General features: G+C 39.9%; 1 protein-coding gene across 3 annotated transcripts in view; it reads left to right on the top strand.

The window, feature by feature from the left end:
* Nucleotides 1–18,766, top strand: part of LOC128808808 (protein TUNAR) — a 160,219-nt gene that overhangs the window by 15,662 nt on the left and 125,791 nt on the right. For 2 of the 3 annotated variants that reach the window (XM_053980362.1, XM_053980366.1), the window contains exon 2: nt 8,530–8,619. The exons of the other annotated variant lie outside the window; for it this stretch is intronic. The gene's annotated coding sequence lies outside the window, so the exon portion shown is untranslated. The remainder of the gene's footprint in view (nt 1–8,529; nt 8,620–18,766) is intronic. 3 annotated transcript variants of the gene reach the window in all.

The following is an 18,766-nucleotide window of genomic DNA, read 5'->3' as shown; positions in this document are numbered from 1 at the left end:
ACCATTTACATCTACTTAAAATCTGAATTGAACTTGAAATTTCTGTTCAGTCCGGTGGTGAATGTAGCTACTGTTAAATTGCTCCATTAAGTGTAAAGCAAAGTTTAATATGCTGTGTTTTACTTTTGTAAAATGCTTCTAAGCACTGGTAATGTTCCTTTTTATTGTGTTCCTTTGACTTTATAGAAAACTGAAAACTTTGTCTCAATTAAAAAAAAAAAAAAAGGATTAAAATACCCATGGAAGAAACACAAAGGTTCAAAAAAGAGAGACAAAAGGAAGAACATTATCAGGAAGAATTAAGAGGAACAACACTGGAGCAACTTGCTGTTTTGCCTTTTCCTTTCCAAAGGAAAAAGGTGGTCGAAGAGCTTGTTCAAAGAGCCCCACTAAGCAGATACCTCAACTACTTGTGGAAAAGACTACAAATGCAATCCAGAAAGGCAATTACTTTTTTTTTCCTTCATTCAGATAGAATTTTTCAGCTTCTAATATGGAGTTAATTGCCTCTTTTTTTTCCCCTCCATTTTTATTGTAATGGTCCCTTGCATAGGTTTAGTCATCCTTGAGGGCAGCTGCTCCAAGTATACAGCAATTGCCAGATGATTACCTCTTTAATGTTTTCACTGAGTACTTTGCTGGTTAACCTCCTTAACTGGAGAGCTGCTTATTGTTATTTATGTCTTGTCAGCATAGAGGTTCATTAAGCATCGGTAAATGACATGTTTTCATATCTGCTGACACTAGAAATGCAATATGATCAATTGCAAATTGACTTCAGTGCAGCAATAGAGTGCATTTAACACACATCAGTGGATCATTTGTACAAGCAGAGCTCGAATTTTTATGGCTGTTTATGTCTCTCTAATACCCAAGTATAAATTCTCCCAAGCCAAGCGATTCTTAGTAAAACCAAATGCAAAACTCTGTCCAACAAGTGACTGTGTATCCAGGCTGGGTCTCAGCACAGGAAGTTTTTGGATGGCAGGAAGCTGAAAGTGGTGAAGTTGCCTCAGCTATGCCAGGAGGCACAGATGGGCTGGGGCATCTCTTGTGAGCATTCCCTCCCCTGCCTCAGGCTGCTCCAAGAGCTGCTCCCCAGCGCTTTCCCTCACTTGCTGGCTTGCACTGGCAGGGGGCTTAGGGACCTTGGCAAGAAGTCAAAAACACCTGTGGCTTTGATTTTAGCCCGTGGGAGAGGCTGCCAACTCTATATGAGGAATTACAAGCCAAAAGGGTTTGAGTAGTGTAATAGGTGAATTGACACAGGGTGGAAAAGTAGAATTTTGGGATTCAGGGGTCAAGATGGAGGAATTTGGGTGTGTCCTAGCCTTCTTTTCCTTCTTCTTGTCCTCCATGTCTTGGTGTGATGGTGACACTTTTCTATTGGTTTAAGGTAGAGATTCACAGTCTAAAATAGATGACAGGAATTGGCACAAAATTGTAAACATACAACACGTAGTTTTGAGTATATAAGGTGGGAGCCGCCTGAGGCTCAGGACACAGTGCTGTGGTGGACTTGCTAGCCAGAGCTCGACAGGTCAGAGAAAGAATGTTATCGATAAGAAGAAATAAACAACCTTGAAAGTGCAATCGGACGCATTCCAGACTCCTTCTTTGGCTGCGTCAGGCTAAGGGAACGAGGACTCTCACAATCTTGGGGTCATTCCAAAGAAAAGCAGACCCCGGCAGTGACTGTAGCCCTCCAGGTTGTCTTCTGCCCAAAACTGTTCATTCACATTGTGCTGCTTGTCCCTCACTGGAGTACAGGCTCTCCGTCTTGTTTCCTTCTGACCAAAATTTCTAGGAATTACTGATATTTCTGTGGTTCTGGGACTGCTCCTGTCTGTACCAGTGTACTTGGATTGGAGTATGTCACCTTCACAGACATCTCTGAATTTCTAGACCTTTATCTTAAGAAATTTGTCTCAATAGCAGAGATGAAATTTTCAACTCTGCAGATCCAGGCAGATTATACTGTAAAGATTTGCATTCAGAGCTAGGGAAAGCATATAGTTGTTAAAAAAAAAAAAAACCAAAAAAAAAAAAAAAAACCAAAAAAAAAACCAAACCAAAAAACCCACAAAAACCCCAAAAAACAAAAAAAAAAAACCAAAAAAGGCAAAAAAACCCACCACCCCTCCAAAACCAACCAACCAACCAACCCAAAAACAACAAAAAAAAAAACAAACAAAAAAAAAAAACCAAAAAATCCCCAACAACAAGAACAAAACAACTACATAACCCCAGAAGAAAAAAAAAAAAAAAAGCTTTTTGAGAAAAGGTTTTCATTACAAAGCATCATCCGGTTTCAATTTAAGAAAACACTGTAAAATAAAAGAAAACCATGAATTCAGGCAGCAGCCCTGGGAGCATTCAGTGCTGATTTACTATGCCAGGACATATCTCCTGTAGAGTTAGATTATTATTTTTCTCTACTGTTCTGTCACACATTGTTTCATGTCTGAGATTCCTCACTAGTAAATGAGCAAAGGCAGAAAGGATTTACTCACATTAAATCCATTGTTTTATGTACTGGAGAAAAAAAAAACAGCCTTGTGTTGGAATCTCTTTGGGAAGGAAGTAAAATCTTACATTGTTTTAATTGGGGTAGCTTTGGCAATTTATAATCTATACATAAGTCAAAACGTTTTGACATTCATCTGGAGTATCTGACTCTCAGCTTATGCTTTTCTTCTGTTGGAATATTTGCAATATGCTCATGGCTTTATATGCTACAATAACTTTCTTGTTTTGTCTTATGAAAATGAAATTAAACTTCAGATTGTCTTTTCTGTACAGAAAAGATGGGAGCTTCTGATATAATCTGTTTGATTAGTGACCTTCCTGAAGAAAACTGTCATCTTCCTTGTTATAGTTATTCTCACTAAATATCCACAACCATATTTGTTCATGGGCAGCTGAAGTACTGCTTGTGTTTGCTCTCTGTTGATTGGAACATGTGAAACAGCCTTGTTTTAGCACTCTGAATAACAGAATGCTGAATTAATGTTATGGCCCCCTAACAAAATTGCTTTGATGTAAGATTCCAATATCCTTATTTTGTTACAGAGCCATAATACTTGTTTAGCATTCTGTTATTCATGTGCTAAAATGATATTGTTGATATTAGTAGGAGTCCGTGCTGGGGTAGTCAGACGAATTAAGGCAAATTTCAGTCCAAGTTTAAGACTATAAGATGGAACAGATAGCAGAGCTGGTCATTTCAATCTTTGTTATCAACATGCGGATTGTCCCTGCACCTTTTTACTGACTTTGCTGTTTTTTATCACAGTGCAAGGCCAGATCCTGCCTTGAGGAAATCTGCAGTGTACTGGCAGCACAGGCTGAAAATTGTGTCTTCATAAGGTGTATTTTAAAAAAAAAAGAGCACCCATTGGTCACAAAATAGGAATTTTTGTTTAAGGAAAGCAATGATAAACTTGAAAAGGATAGAAAGATGAAGAAAAATGGGCTAAGAGGGGTTTGAGTCTAAGCACAATGTGGTGATTTCACTAAAATCTTGATAATTTAACCAAATTCTGCTTGTACACACAAGTATGAACAACAATTGAAAGAAAAGAAGAAAGAAAGAAAGAACAACTGCTCCATGTGTCTTCAGATAGCATATACATTCTTTATAAAATTCATGTGGAGCCATAAGTATATAAAATATGGTATGCACTAAGCCATCCAAATACAAACAATCTGAGATCATGTGAAGTTTTCCCATTTCTCTTAAATCAAAACATATTTTTATTTCAAGAACATTGAACAATAATTTATAGAGAACTGTAACTCTGGATGATGATGCCCACTAACGATAAAATGCAAGAAAACAAGATCACAGAGCTCTTCAGAATGATCTCTTAAAATCTGCTGGAGACATGTTGGGGTCAGGCTTTCTCAGAGGCACTGCAGACTCCATTTCTGCCATCTCTGGCTATCCAAAGAGCAGTGCCAGGCTGTAAGACATAGAAACACTTTTCCTCCACACTGCCTCAAGATCCCAGGCGCTGTGCAGACAGAGAAAACTGCCTCTGACATCCTCTGCAGAAACCATCGTGGTCCAGCAAAGGGGTGGGGGCAGAGATGTATCACTGCCCAGCTTGCTGTGTGTGTTCAGACACTGCTGCTCATCCCAGAGCTACAGCCAGAACCACTGGCCCAGCCAGGGGTGCAGGAGGACGTGGAGCTGGAGCCAAGAAGAAGGCTGTGGTCCTGCTCTGCATGGCTCCTCTGGTTTTGATAGACAGGGATCTGAGTATTAATGTTACACATAGTTGCAAAGATGAGGAAGAAAATTGACCAGAAATACCAAAAGGACCGGTATTTCATTAAGGAGGAGAGATTTATTGACTGTCTAGACTGAAGCTAGTTTTGTATTCACACTTTAAAACTTTTAATTAAGGTTTACACTTACACTGTCTAGCCATTCCCAGGTTAGTTTTATGAAAACATTAACCTTGACATTTTGACAACTTTTTTCCTTTCATTTAGTCTCTCATTTAAAATTGTTTTCATTGTCTGTGGTTTAGTGATTCCCTTGGTCCACTTACACAACCAAGCCCTTTGAAGAGTGACAGCTCAGCATGCCCAGTGGCAGCTCCCAGCACAGCATTTAATTCTCAGTTCAAGCTGAGCAGTGGAGCTCTACCTCTGTGGCACTGCACCAGCATCACACCGGGTTTTGCAGGCAGAGATGTGAAGTTTGCCTCCACACCTGCACAGTGCACCTGTGAGAACAACACCGTGGTGCCTTCACAGCTTGTGGCTGGCAGAGGATGTGGGGCTCTCCCTCACCTTTGTGCCTTGGCAAGAAGCTCCTGCTGTCCCTCCTGCCATCACATGCACACACAAGTCCTGTACCTCCCAGGGCAGTCCGTTTCTCTTGAAGATGCTTCAGCTTCTGCATGGGAGGCCCTGAGCAGCTCCCAGTAGCTTCTCTCCTGTGCTGGGATCAAGCAGTACAGCATGCAAAGATGCCTGACAGTGCCACGTGTTGATTTGGAAAGTCCAAGTTCAGTACTGTTGTATCAGGAAATGCCCCAAATCACCCAAGAACTCACTGCAAGACATACTTAAACCTTTCTGCCCCGGCTCTCTGAAGATATTTAGGCAGAAAGTATGGAAACTGTGTATGTTTACAGTGATGCATGGAGGTGCTGTGAAAGTCTTACAGGAATGTTTCCATGGCTCACACCAATAAAGAAACCCTTAAATTTTGCCAGTGTATTTCTTCTCAGCTGCTTTTCTCTGCAGAGTTGCTGTGGTTATTAACTCATTGGAGCTCACAGGGGATGAGGCAAGACATTTGGGTGTTAATGGCAGCGCTTTGATAGACAAGTAGAGAGAGAGGGAAGTTGTAACATCTCTTCAACTCTTAAGAAAGTAATTACCTTCACCTCTGCATCCCTGCATATCTTTGTTTAAGCCTGCATTGTATTGGGGAAATTCCATTCCAATCCACTGACTGCATGTGAGAAACTGGTCTTTCAATTTTACTGGAAAAAAGGAAAATGAAGGATTTTGTTTTTTGAAACAACAGAGAAAAACTGGTAAGATGGCATAATTCAGACCAAGCTCCTATGGAAGGAAGGAAATGTTGCTGAGAGAAATGTTGCTGAAAGAAATTGCCAGAGAACAGAAATGCCTGCAGAGAAGCAGGAATGTAAATAGTGTGGTTGTGCCCAACCTTTCCTGTAAAAGATTCCTGAGTGTCCTGCTTCTCTTTCAAGTATTGCCCAGCATGTTGACTGGATAAACTGAGTGCACTCTCTGGTTCCAGTGTTAGGCGTTCAAGATGAGATGACTGAGTTGCTTGCTCTTACCAAAGGTGACTTTCTAACTCGTGTGTGGATCAGAAACTAAACATTTTACAAAGCAGGGCTACCCAAAATGTGAGAGATTCTGCCTCATGTAAGGCCAAGGGGAAAAGAAGGCTGGGACTGCATTTTTAATACTGTTTGGGAATCCAGGTTCCCAAGACAAGCAGTGCACATCCTTGTGAGCACGAGGGAACAGTGAGGAGAGTGTGTGACCCTGTGTCACCATTTCCCTGCTAGAGATGGTGACAACATGTTTATAGCAGGAACACAGCCCCTGTTCCCAGGGTGGGGTGAGGCAACAGGGACCTGAGGAACCAAACAAACACCACTTGTACTCCTGAATAGCAAATACATTTCTCTGTTTGCATTAAGTGAGCATCTGAGGATTAACTGGAAAAGGATAAATGTGGGATTTTGGTACTGAAATCAGGGTTTAGAGAAATCTGATGAAGTAGTGTATAGGCTTGACATAAAATAGGCCTGGTAATGAAACTGATAAGGGAAACACTCTTGGGAATCCTGAAATAGAATTTCTCATTGATCTCTTCTGGCACTGAGAAAGAAAATTGCAGGTCTACAGATTGACAAGCACTATGTGAAGAAAAAAATTAGATTACACTCAGGTGATAATCCCAAATCAAAAGGAGTTCAGAAGAAAGAGAAGTGTCTAAGCCTTTTTGTTTAACTGAACTTTACAATCATGGATTTTATTCCCTGAGGACATGACTGTATTGATTATTTCAAAAATTAAATTTAAAAGGAAAAAAAAAAAAACAATCCAGGAGAACATATACACTGAGTTATCAATGAATTGTTTTCTTTGCCATGCAAAAGAAGGAAAAGACTGCCCAAAATCATCTTGATTAATTCTGAAGCATCCTAAGGTAATGCTCTGTGTCAGAAATGTAAATATTTTCCTTAGAGGAAAATATTTTTAATCACTCATAAGATTAATCAGTAGTACTGATTTATCACTAACAATTTCTTTATTATTTATTAACAGTTTATCAATATTAGAAAAATCTAATCTGTTTTCTCGCATTAGTTTTCTTTACTAACTTCACCTACATTGGATTGCAAAATTTGGCCCAGCAAACCATCTTTTCAACACATTTGACCCTCACTGATAAGAACATGATTTTGTTTTAGTGAACCTGGCCTGGCATTTGAGTCTACAGTATCTGATTCCCTTCTCTGACACAAATGTTATGTATGAATTTGGGGGTCTTCATTTTTTGGATCTGATTTTCCTTTTTGTAAAATATGACTTTTGGGAAGAGAGTTCCCCAGCTTCATCCTCCTAATAGCTGGAATTCTTCTTCTAGTATACAGGATGGATGTGATTGTAGCAAGTTTTCATACAATATCTTTATCTAAATATCTCTATTAAATTAAACAGTTCTTTTCCTCTCATGGCAGTTAGTTCTTGGATGCTTTACAGACTGCAATTGTCTCCTCTTTCAGTCTGTGTTTTACTGTGCAAGACAAGATTTCCAGCCTTCTGTCATGAGAAAATGCTCCTCTGATCACCTCCATATGCCCCTCCATGTCTCTCTTTTGATGTGAGCTCTTGTGTGCAGTATCCAGATGGGATTTCTCTCTGTTTTGTATAAGAAGTTCCAGTAAGAAATTTTGCAGAAATGCTGGTCCCCTCAAAGAAAAAAAAAAAAAAAAAAAAGAGGAATCTTTCTGAGCCAGTTCACTTATAAAAATACATAGGAAAGGGACATGTGCTTGTGGTATCCCAACACCATGTCTATCAGTCTGTCCTTTACTCCCAACACACAAGGAAGGTCCAGCTGAACAGCCAGCATTTCTTGGGGCACAGCCTAAATAAAGTACAAAATCAAACAATATGGAAAAAAAATCCAACCCAACCAAAAAACCAAAACCAAACCAAAAGTGCGTGTGAGTTGCTGTATAGCTATTATTTAATAAGAGTGTTAAGCAAGAAAACACTTGAAACCATTTTGTGGTTTGAGCATGGGATGCCTTATTTGCATTGCTCTCCTCTCTGTCCTTGTCCCCCTGCCCATGTTCTGCTCTCTTGTAGCTGGACCTGCAGGAACACACTCGGTAGAGGCAAAACTGGCCCACCCTAGGGCTGGAGGGAGCAGCCCTTCTGGCATGCTGGCAGTGACAAGGGCCAACACATGAAAGCAGGTGGCTGCTGCCAAGGAGGAGCCAGGATGAAGGTGCAGCTGGTGTGAAGTGCTGCCCTTCTGCAGGCCCAGCAGCTGTGCTGGGCTGCCTTGGCTGTGTGAGTCTGCTCTGTGCAGGGGAAACCTGAGGGGATGCATCTCAATGCAGCAGCAGGGCAGAATTTGATGGTTCTGGTCTGGAGCAAACTCCAGTCCCTAAGAGACAGGCATGACCCACCTTGCTGCTGGTGTGATGTGGGGCTGGGATAAAGGGGAAATGTTAGGGACAGAAGTTGTCAGATGGGGGCTTTACAGATGGCTGATACTCCTGGGATTGAACTGAGGATATACAAAATGCAACAGCTGTGAGTAACTGCACTCAGTCTTTGTGCAAAACTGTTTCATTGAAAGACGCTGCCTAGTGACTGCTGCTCTGATTTACTTTTTTTCTAAAGTTTATTTTGCACTTACAGTTTGTGAACTGATCTGGCTTAGACTTTAAGATGCTAGCACTGTGTCTCCAGATTGAAGCATTTTGTTGTGTCACTCCTGGTTTCTAGTGCCAAGATCACAGTCAGAAGGGAGTCATCCCATGAAGATTTGTTCATGCAGCTAAGCTAACTTTCATGGATAAAGTTCAAAAAGAAAAGGTCAGTTATACATATGTAATTTTGTTTATGTTTAGTTTTCTGACTTATGAGGAGGAGTCATTGTGAAAAAATAAAAAAAGAATTTTTGTTTGCTTTTTTGTTATTTGTGGAAAATACTGTATAGAAATAAGGCTTTTCCTGAAGTTTTCTAGCAACAGGCTGGATCCAAACACACTTAAACTTGAAAAAAAAGTGAGATGAATGAGGTGAGGCTCTGGTATATCTAGTCTTTTGTCTTCCTCCTAACTTTAGAGGTACACAAAGTTTCATTTTTGGGAAGATTTAAAGCAGAGCAGAGCTCCAAACTGGCTGCTAGAAGTTTTAGTCTTTTAACAAACATGCCTTTGTATATCTCATTTCTGTTAGCACTCTTCTCTTTGTGTGGTGTTTTTTGTTTTTTGTTTTTTTTTTTGGGGGGGTGTGTGTGGTTTTTTTTTGTTTGTTTGTTTGTTTGTTTTTTGTTTTCTCTTTTTCTAAGCAGTGAGTCTCCCAGGCTGGCTTTAGTACTTTGCAGGATCTTGAGCTAATAGTTTGCCAATGCCTGTGAATATCTCAATTTTTCAGAGAAGCTTGTTGAGTTGGAATTTTGCTGCTTGGAAAGGAAGGCTCAGGTGCATACCAAAAGGTTTCTGCCTTGTGACTGTTTCAGAGTCACTGTAGTCTTTCCTTGATCTGTATAACTATCTCACAAAAGCAACATTGAGATTATGTGTGGCTTGAATTCCTGCATTTTTTTAATATCAAAAATGAATACATTTTGCTTGTCCCTTTTGGTCCAATCCAAAAGGTTCCCATGGGGTTTAGATCAGGCCTGGTGGTGTTTTAGGACAAACCATAGAGTTAATGGAATTAACCTGGGAAAGGTTTTAGTCTGCTTTAAAGACTCTAGTTTAAAAATACTTACTTTTAGTAGGGAGGAAATTGGAGTTGCCTGTTTTTTTTAGGTGTGCTTTATTACTGTTACCCTCATTCCTAATCAGATTGCTCTTCAGTACTTATCTTCATCTTTGTGCTGACATTACATAAACATAAAACCCCACTTGGAAACACAGAATAGTATTTTGCTTTCTAGATCCTTCTCTAGATGAAGTTCCTGGGTACCTTGCACTCCCAGGTATCTAATACCAGCAACGCTGTACCACAAGATGAATGTACCTGACCCCAGGTAGAACAAAACTGCATTTTGTCCTTGAATAAAAAATGACTCCTCTGTGGCAGGAGCTTATTATATAAAATATGTTTCTTGGTTCTCTTTTCATGCCATCAACTGTTTCTTCTTCTACTAACAGAATAAAGAATAAAGGTCACAAAAAATGGATACTAAACTGCAGCTGTGAATACAAACACGAACTTTATTTGTGTGACTGCCTCTTTTGCAGAAACCTCTATCCACAAAGTCAAAATTGAGGCCAAAATATCTCAGAAAAGAGCAACTATCTTAAGTCTTGGCCCATTGTTCATCTCTTTTTCAGGCCAGGCAATTCTTTGCTAGTGAATTATTTACTGAGAAGGAGAATCAGCTTTATTCATCAGAGGAGCATTAGAATCGAACAGGACTGTGAATACATATTTAAAATGTTTACTAGTGTGTTTGAGGATATTCATTTAAAGCCTTTAGAGACTAGGTTGTTCATTACAACTTCAAATAAGGTTTACCCTTACTGTTTTTTAACTTTCCAGATACTTGTCTTGGCTTTTTGTTCTGCCCTGAATGCGTGGCTTTTTTTTTTGTTTTGTACTGAAGGTATCAGAAGCAAGATGTTATCTGCGATATGAGATTACCTTATGCAGACATGGTGTGTGGTATTTTATCCTTGAATTTACCCATGTTAGATGATGGAGGGCAGGGGGAATTCCATTAAATTCCACTGAGAGGGGAGGAAATTCCAATTCTCCTTCTGTTTAAGGCTGCAGTGTCATGGTTGCAGTGGCAGTGGAATATTATGCTACAATGCTTGAGAAGCATATAATGACACTACACTGGATGTCTTGCTCATTAAATCACTCTCACAGATATTCTGCTCCTGGTGCAATCAGAGATAAACAGTGCTAATGCTTCCTCATAGCTATTAGCATTTCAAAATCTTACACTTCAAACTGTTCCTTCACATTTCCTCAAGATTTTCAGAGTCTTCTTTTGGATTACTTCTCAGAATGGAACACAATGAAATATTTATTAAGCTTTCTGGAGGCAGGATTTATTAATAGTGAAAATTCAGTAATGATGCTGTTGTTCTCAACTGATAAGAGGTTTTATGCTTCTGTATGTTATATTTTTACTTTTTGAAAGATGACATAGCTTGCAATGGTTCACTATCAAAAACCTTTCTCTGTCTCCTGAGCTGGCAGAAGACTGAATCCTCTGTGTTTAGGGTTAACAGCCAAATCTCTTGACCTGTGCCTACAAAATCAGCTCTGCTTCTATCAGCTAAGGCAAAACAATTTATGTAGTCTGCTGTTCACATATTTCTCTCAAGGCTGCTTCTGATTTTCAGATCAGACTTCTCTTTTGATGGCTTGCATCTTAATACCAATACTTCACAGAAGTATCTCCATCCCCTCTGCCTGTGCTTCTGCCATTTAGTTCCCTATGTCCCAGTACAGTAGTCCATGATCCAGCACTTCCAGTGGTGCATGATATGACTGAGATTAGGGGTATTACAATTTTGCTGGGGTGGAAATTAGATGGGTTTTGTTATTGCTGTGATGGTGGGCAGAGCTTCTCTTCCAGGAAAACTTGATCCCTTTCAGAGCCTTTCTGAAATGTTAACCTTAATTTTACATTTTTACCATGCATTTGAAACACCTGTGGCTAAAGGGACACTTTCAGAGATTAGTGGTGCAAAGCTAACCTTTCCTGGTGGTCAAAAACTCTTAAGTGTCATCTTAAAGACTCCAGACTGTGGGGCTCAGGGCTCACCATGATGTGGCAGGGATTAAGGAATTTGTGTGAAACATCCTCTGTATAAAAGGATAACACAGTCCTCAAACATATTGATGTTAAATCCTTTGTTTTACATTAGCAATCCTAAATATATAATTGCATTTCAGTACAAATTGCTTGTTGCCTTTACATACAGTAAGTAAATCCCACATAAAACTCACTGTTCTGAATGTAAAGCATTTTAAGTCAGTGTTTCTAAAATAGCAACTCCCAGTGCTCCATCAGCAGTGTGATCTGAGCAGGCTTCACCTTCCTATAACCTGCAGAGGATGAGAGAATGGGCAGAGACCTGATCCTTCTCAAATCCACCTGTCTCATCTGGAAGAGAAGAAAACAGCATTATGTGTAATAATATTACAGGGGTACAAATCAAAGCCTGGTCTTTCCTTCTGATTTCTTTTCCCATAAATAACAATAGTTGTCTTCTTGTCCCCAAATTGCCTTCAAAATACACTTTCTTCTAGTGAGAGGCACAGAACCCTTTCAGAAAGCAATTCCAGCAAACCATATGCTGCCTGGTTTTCATTAAAGATACACTCTGATGAAACCCCTCACCTTAAACAAAACCTTTTCTGTCCTGGGTGGGCTGGAAGTCTGTACTTGATGATTGCAGTCGGTAAAACACAACCCACTGTGATGTGACCAGGGTTCTAGCACATACAATCACCACACCTCACTGTCTAGTTTGGGATGGGAAATTAGTTGCTGAAAGGAAATGTTCTGGTGTGCCCCAAAATGAATGATGGGTTATGGGCAAACCTATAGAAAATTTCTTTGAGAAAGATTTTGTTAGAGTAGCTGAACTGTCAGTAAGTAGAATGATGGTGGGGTTTGTTATCTATATGGACTACTTTTATTCCAGCTCCTTGTTCTGTCTTGGTGTTTGCTAGTTTGCTGCCTGTCTAACATTAAATTATTTTATCTGAAAACAATAGGGTTAGTTGAAATCCAGAGATCTCTGTGCTCCTCCTCTGCTGTGGAGAGGGGATAAGATATCCCTCAGTAATTACCATTGAAATTGCAAAAGACCAAAGCCTTTACCTCTCATTAAGGTCCAGATCTGTTTTGACTTATTTTTCTCACTTTGTCTAGATTTAATTAGAATTTTAAAGCAAATGCAGCTTTATGGCTGTAATAATCATCCAGGAATAATCTCTGAACCTTGCCATGAGTTTTGCTGCTCCTTATTGAGGAATACTGCCGCATTAAGTCTCCTCTTCCTTGGGCAAACAATTATCTCAGAATGTTTTCACGCCGAGTGTGAGCAGCAGCCAGAAGAGAGCTGCGTTGAGTGCATAGCGACGAGAAATCCCCCGCCTCTGCAGGCTGCTGAGAGCCCGGGGCCGCGCTCATTGCCGGTTCTGACGGGCGCTGCGAGCGCGGCGGGCGCGGCCGCCCACGCCGGAGCTGCGGCCGGAGCGGAGCGCTCTGCTTCTCGAGCCGACCGGAGACAAGCTATCACCATAGAAATGAGATAAGGGCTTAGATAATTGCAGACTGAAAGTAAAACTGAACTGGACCGCTCGTGGCTGGAAATTTTAAGTGTACCCTTCTACCTCCAATTTTTAAACTTTTTTAAAATAGTCTTTTTTTTTCCTTCTACCCATTAGCAGAATCTATGAAATGACATAGAGTCCTTATGTTATCCAGTTGTGACTATTTTGGACCTGGAACTTTTCTGGTGCCTTTCCTTTTTCCTCTTCTGGTTATTATGAAACCTGTATGCAGAGGTAATAAAATTGCTTTGAGAGAATATGAATGTGAATCCCTTTGAACAAAAAAATCTAGTGCAGTTCCTTTTTCTCTAAGAAAAGAAAATATCTCTGGCTGAGTCCGTCTCTGTCCCTACTTGGTCTGACCATGCCTGAGGTTGGGTGGCTCAATTTAGAAGATACTTTTGGCTCTGTGTTAATATCTTTGTTTTCTGTTCCCAGGCATCTAACTGCAGTGTGGAGTAACTGAATAAAAAGTGATATTCTACTACATTAATCTCTGTGCTAATCTTCTCCCTCCTGAGTAGGGCATAAAACCCCAATGAAAGAAGGAAATATTTTCATGTGTCTCACCAAGGCATGGTATAATCTTAAGGATCCCTTTTAGTAGCGAAAAGTGTTTTATGAATTGGCAATCATCAAACAGCCTTTGTTGCAAGGGAGAAAGAGCTGGAGAGACAGCCATGCAAACAGCACCAAATGTCTCCTTTGTTGTGGGTATCAAATTTACAGGCCAAGGTCAGGCCTTACACACTTAGTTTGGATAAAATCCAGTTTTTCATAGAAGTCTGGGATGACCACTGTGTTCTTACACCCAGGAAATGTGCCTGAAGCAGGGCAGAGAGCTTGTGCTGGATGAATTGGTGGAGACTCAACCAATAAGCCAAAGCACTTGCCAGCAGGACTCAGGAGTGAAGTCTTTGTCTCTGCTAATAACAATGTGAGGCCTGTGTGCCTGACAGGTACATAGTACATCCAAAGGGACACAGTCTTGCATCTTCTGTCTCTGCTAGACTAAGCATATTCTGGCTAAAAACAGGCACAGGAGGCCTTTACTGCTCACCAGATCTGTGGTCCTGCTGCTGGAGGCAACTGCCATTCCTCTTGCCAAAGTGTCTTTGCTTGAAAGTTAATTATTGAAAATGTTTCCTCCCATTTCTTCAATTGTGGCTTTTTTTCCGGAACCTGTGTCCTTGGGTGACTTAAAGACTTCCCATTTCTAGCCTTAAGACATTCATGGGCAATTTATAACCCTTCGACTAAATCAGGTAGATGACACAAAATCCTAACTACAAAAATGCTTTATGCTATTAACATTAAAAAATTCTATGTGTTGAATAATTGCATATTGAAAGTAAATAACAATTTAAGCTCAGTCTGAATGCCAGTCCACCTTGAGATGAAATATAAAACTTTTCCAGAAGATTGCCTGAACTGAGTCTTTCTTTAAATACCATCTTTCTCAATTTCTAATGCTACTGGTTCAAAATTGCTGCTTGTTCTTGCTATCCAATTTCACAACATCACTTCAGTCTGATGCCTTTCCTGCACCTAGAGGATTGCTAGGGGACTCTTTTACTTTTTTTTTTGTGACTTTTCAGAACAACTAGAGAAATAACAAGCCCAAAGAAAAAAGGTAATTCTACAGTTTGGTCACCTAAGGTACCTACAGTATTGCAAAGTTTAATACAAATAGATCTTTAAACTTGAAGAAGCAATGTTTGACAGGCAGGTGAGATGTTTCAAAGAAGACTGCCTCCATGTGAAGAATAAGGAATGGGTGTTCCTTTGGAACACAGTGTGGCTGGAAACATACAGCTCTCCCAAAATCTGAATCATCCTGTGGATGTGATGATGTCCAGAGGATATTGAAGCAGACAGGAAGAAGAAAAGTCAAACAATAAAGGCAGAATGAAAGAAAAATGAACACTAAGATTAATATTTCAGCAGTCTATTTAAAACCATGTTATTAAAGCGCTCGAGGCATTAAATTTGCTGGTCTGACTAGTGTGGGAAATAATTTTATTTTAAACATTGTGCAGTCTTGGAGAACTTGCAGAAGTTTTCAACCAAAGTAATGCATTATGCATCTGAATTGGACAGAAAAAAAAGTGTAAATCCTACATATAATAAAAATTGATGGAAGCATAAAATGCCTGGAATTTAAAAATAAATTATGAAGAGCATTCAAGGAGATTAAATCATGTAAAGAAAGAACAGTGGAGACAAAGCAAACTTTACAAAAAAGAACAACTGGGAATTTAATCACAAGATTGCTCAAAGATGTTTAGGATACAGTTTTCCCACTGGCTAAAGATAATCCAAAAAGTAAAAGCTAAATCATCTACTTGCAGAAAACTAGAAACAGGGCCAATGTCTGCGTAATTCCAGTCCTCACTGCTACTGATAAACAGCAAGGTACATATTGTGGCTTCCAAAGAGGACTGTGGATGCTGATGTCCTTTGCACCAGACTGCCTGCTGTGGGAGAGAAGAGCCTGCTGGAGGGATTAGCTACAGTCTGCTCCACAGCCCAGCAGAAATAGATTTCCCACTTTTCTCATTCCCAAGGTGAGAGGACATAGGAGTGGCAATTAATAAAATGCATGCTGATCCACCTTTTTCAAAATGCTTATTTATACTACAGTGGGGGTGGGAGCAGAGATCTGATATATTCATCAAACATGAGAAATAAAAGGTGTTAGAAATATCCTCCTGCAGGTGCTACAAACTGGTTCTTAGTCCTGAACAAAAAGGAATTTATCTCCATCTTCTTTAAGATTTGGTATTTGGGAACAGTATGATTTCACTTCTCTAGGCTCCTTTAGATGCTGTGTGACTAAGTATATTCCATTATGGTTTATTATGTGGCTCCTCAACAGAAACCCTTCATTCCTTCCCATTTCTCTCCCTCCTTTTCTTTCCCCAAACTGCCAAGGGAAGCTGTTGCCTGGGTTCTGTGTGTCTGGGCAAGCTTTCTCAAGGAGAGCTGGAAACAGAGTCACAATCTCAGTTGTGATGTGCTATAATGAGGCGTTTTCAGGTTTTCCAATTGCCACTTCTGTTCCTTTGCTGGCCAGATGGCCCATTTGAAACCATCTCATCCGAGTTATAGCTCCTTGCTGTCAGCACTTGCTTTCTGCCTGAACTTCCAAATACAGCCCTAGAGTGATATCCAACCTTTAATTTCTGAACACTGTATAGTTATTATTCACCTTGCAGTTTGTTCTCTGATGCAGGATTCCTTTTACAGTGTCTGAGTCTTTTTTGAGCCTTCCTTAAGGAATTCTTCAAAGCATTTTTCTAATATTTAAATTTTTTTAAAAATTTCTTTCTTTTTCAGGGAACTTTTTTTCACAACTTTGTTAAGATCTGATTGTGCAACACAACTTTAGCAGTCATAATCACTGTGGTACTGAAGTCTTTGTAGCCCAATTGAAATTAAGCTTGAACTGGAGACAGTTTGGGTTGAACACCCCCATGTTCACTTCATTAATGAGTGCCCTCTGAAAAGTCCTCTGAAAAGGACTTACTTCCTTCAGTGCCATGGTGGACCAGGTTGTCCCTTGTTTGATCAACCCACATAAAGCCAAGGGGATTTGCAGTCATGATGGGTTGGTTTCTGGCTGGGACAGCTCTCCTCCCTGATCCCCATGATCCTTTCTACCTCAGCCACGGGGGAGCTCCGTCCCTCCCCACGTACCTGAGTCTCCTCTTGGGAGGAGATGAAATTATTGCAAGAAGAGGTGACAGTATTTCCTCACTTAAGGCTAGGGCATGGAGATGGCACGAACCTGGGGACCAGGACACTAGGATAAACCCATCTCATGCTGAAGCTATGGCTTAAGTTCAATAATCAGTATTTTCCATGTGCTTAATATCTTTTGTTAGAATAGAACATGCAAACACATTGGTATTTGGATTACTGACTTTGAGATTTTGTTTCCTTTCATGAAATGAAATTATTCATTTCATGCAAGGAAAGGAAATCTTGTGATTTCAATGAGTATTGATTTGGCAAGGTTTGGCCCATTTCATTGCAAAAAAATAACATCCCACTGCCCAAAGAGTGCTCCCTCCACACCTTTCTGCTCAGCACCACCCATGTGCTGGGCAAAAAAGCAAAAATCTGCTTTTACTGCTCTGTTTAGGATTAGGCTTGAAAACCAGGGCTCCAGGACACTGCAATTACAAAAGGCATGCCAAGGGAAAACAGCACTGCCCCAGCATTGCTCCTTCCACATCTTTCTGCTTTGCACCACCTATGTGTTTGGCACCTCAGCAAAAGGCTGCAGTGCTCTTACATCTCCCTTTCATGTCTTTAGCCATCTTTTTTATCTAACTTGTGCTTTAATGATCCAAAGACTTGGGACAATGTGTATGTCTGGGACACACCAACGTGTGGCTTTTGACTATTCCTCTGATGCCTGCAGAAATTGCAGCAAGGATTATGACTTCTGAGAACTGTAGAGTGTGAGAGGTTAGAGGTAATCTTGGCACTTGCAAAGAAATCTACATTGCAGTTCAAACTGAGCCAAGAATCCCCTTTTGCCAGCCCTTATGCAACCTCTGTTTTCACCTGAAAAGCTCCAGATCTAAAAATATCAGAGAGGAGAATGTCAGTGTGGGATTACATAGTGACTTGAATGTTAAAAATATATACAGGGTGATTTTGAGCATTTCTGAAAATGCCTGACATGTACCATCTTAAATGCCTGTTTACCCTTTTGCAAGTTGGAATTTCTCCTGTGGTAGATCACTGGGGCCTGGGTCAAAGCTTAAACAGGAAAGACATCAAACAGTGAAAATGCCAAAGCAGGTTTGCTGAGTAGAAAGTTGCTATCTCTGCATATATGGGTTGTAAGGTTTTACACAGCCAGTAGTAGATGGTCCATCTCAAATGTTTATCAATATGTCTTTTTGATCCACATACATAAATACCCATGTGTTTAGTATTTGGGACCTGCATCTCTAACCCTACTCTGGGAGGCTTATTTTGTGACACTGAATATTTTCTGTACTATCTATTTCAGGGCAGAAAATCATCCAGGATACTTTTCCCCTAGTTTATGAACTTTTTTGCCTTCAGGCGTTGATAATTTATAAAAGGAGGTTTGAGTGGAACTTGTGAAAAAATGGCAAATATCTTGCCAGAGATTGCAGGGCTAGACTGTTTCAAGTCCCAGACACAATTTGTTACAGGGAACAAGTACACATCATGTATGTTTACAGTAGGATTAAATCTAAAACAAATGCACTGAAATTAGATAACATAAAAGTGATGAAAAGGTCTTCATGCCCAAAATTCTACAAATATATATGCTGTTTATGTTGTGGTTATGTATTTTAGCAAATAAGAAAAAGCTTGTGGAATATTTGGATCATGAAAGACTAAAAAAATACTAGGTAACTATAACTTCATGTATCAAGAAATACTTATGCTTTTAAAAGACCTTGAGAGCTATTGTTGATTATGAAAACATCAGTTGCTGTCCAGAAGAACAGTATTGGAAACACTGATTCAGTAAAATGTGCAACATAAACCCCTCAGAGTAATAAACAATGTAATAAAAACTGCCAGTGCCATAATTGTTTAAAAGGTGCCTTCAAACCTGAAGCTGTGACCATACAGTTAGAATAATGACTGAAGATGTGAGAAATTTATGCTGGTTCCTGTCCTTGGCTGTGGATTTTCCATGTGACCAATGGTC

Source organism: Vidua macroura, chromosome 6, assembly GCF_024509145.1.
Source record: "Vidua macroura isolate BioBank_ID:100142 chromosome 6, ASM2450914v1, whole genome shotgun sequence".
In the NCBI taxonomy this organism is placed as follows: domain Eukaryota; kingdom Metazoa; phylum Chordata; class Aves; order Passeriformes; family Viduidae; genus Vidua; species Vidua macroura.
This window is presented reverse-complemented; position numbering and strand designations above follow the sequence as displayed.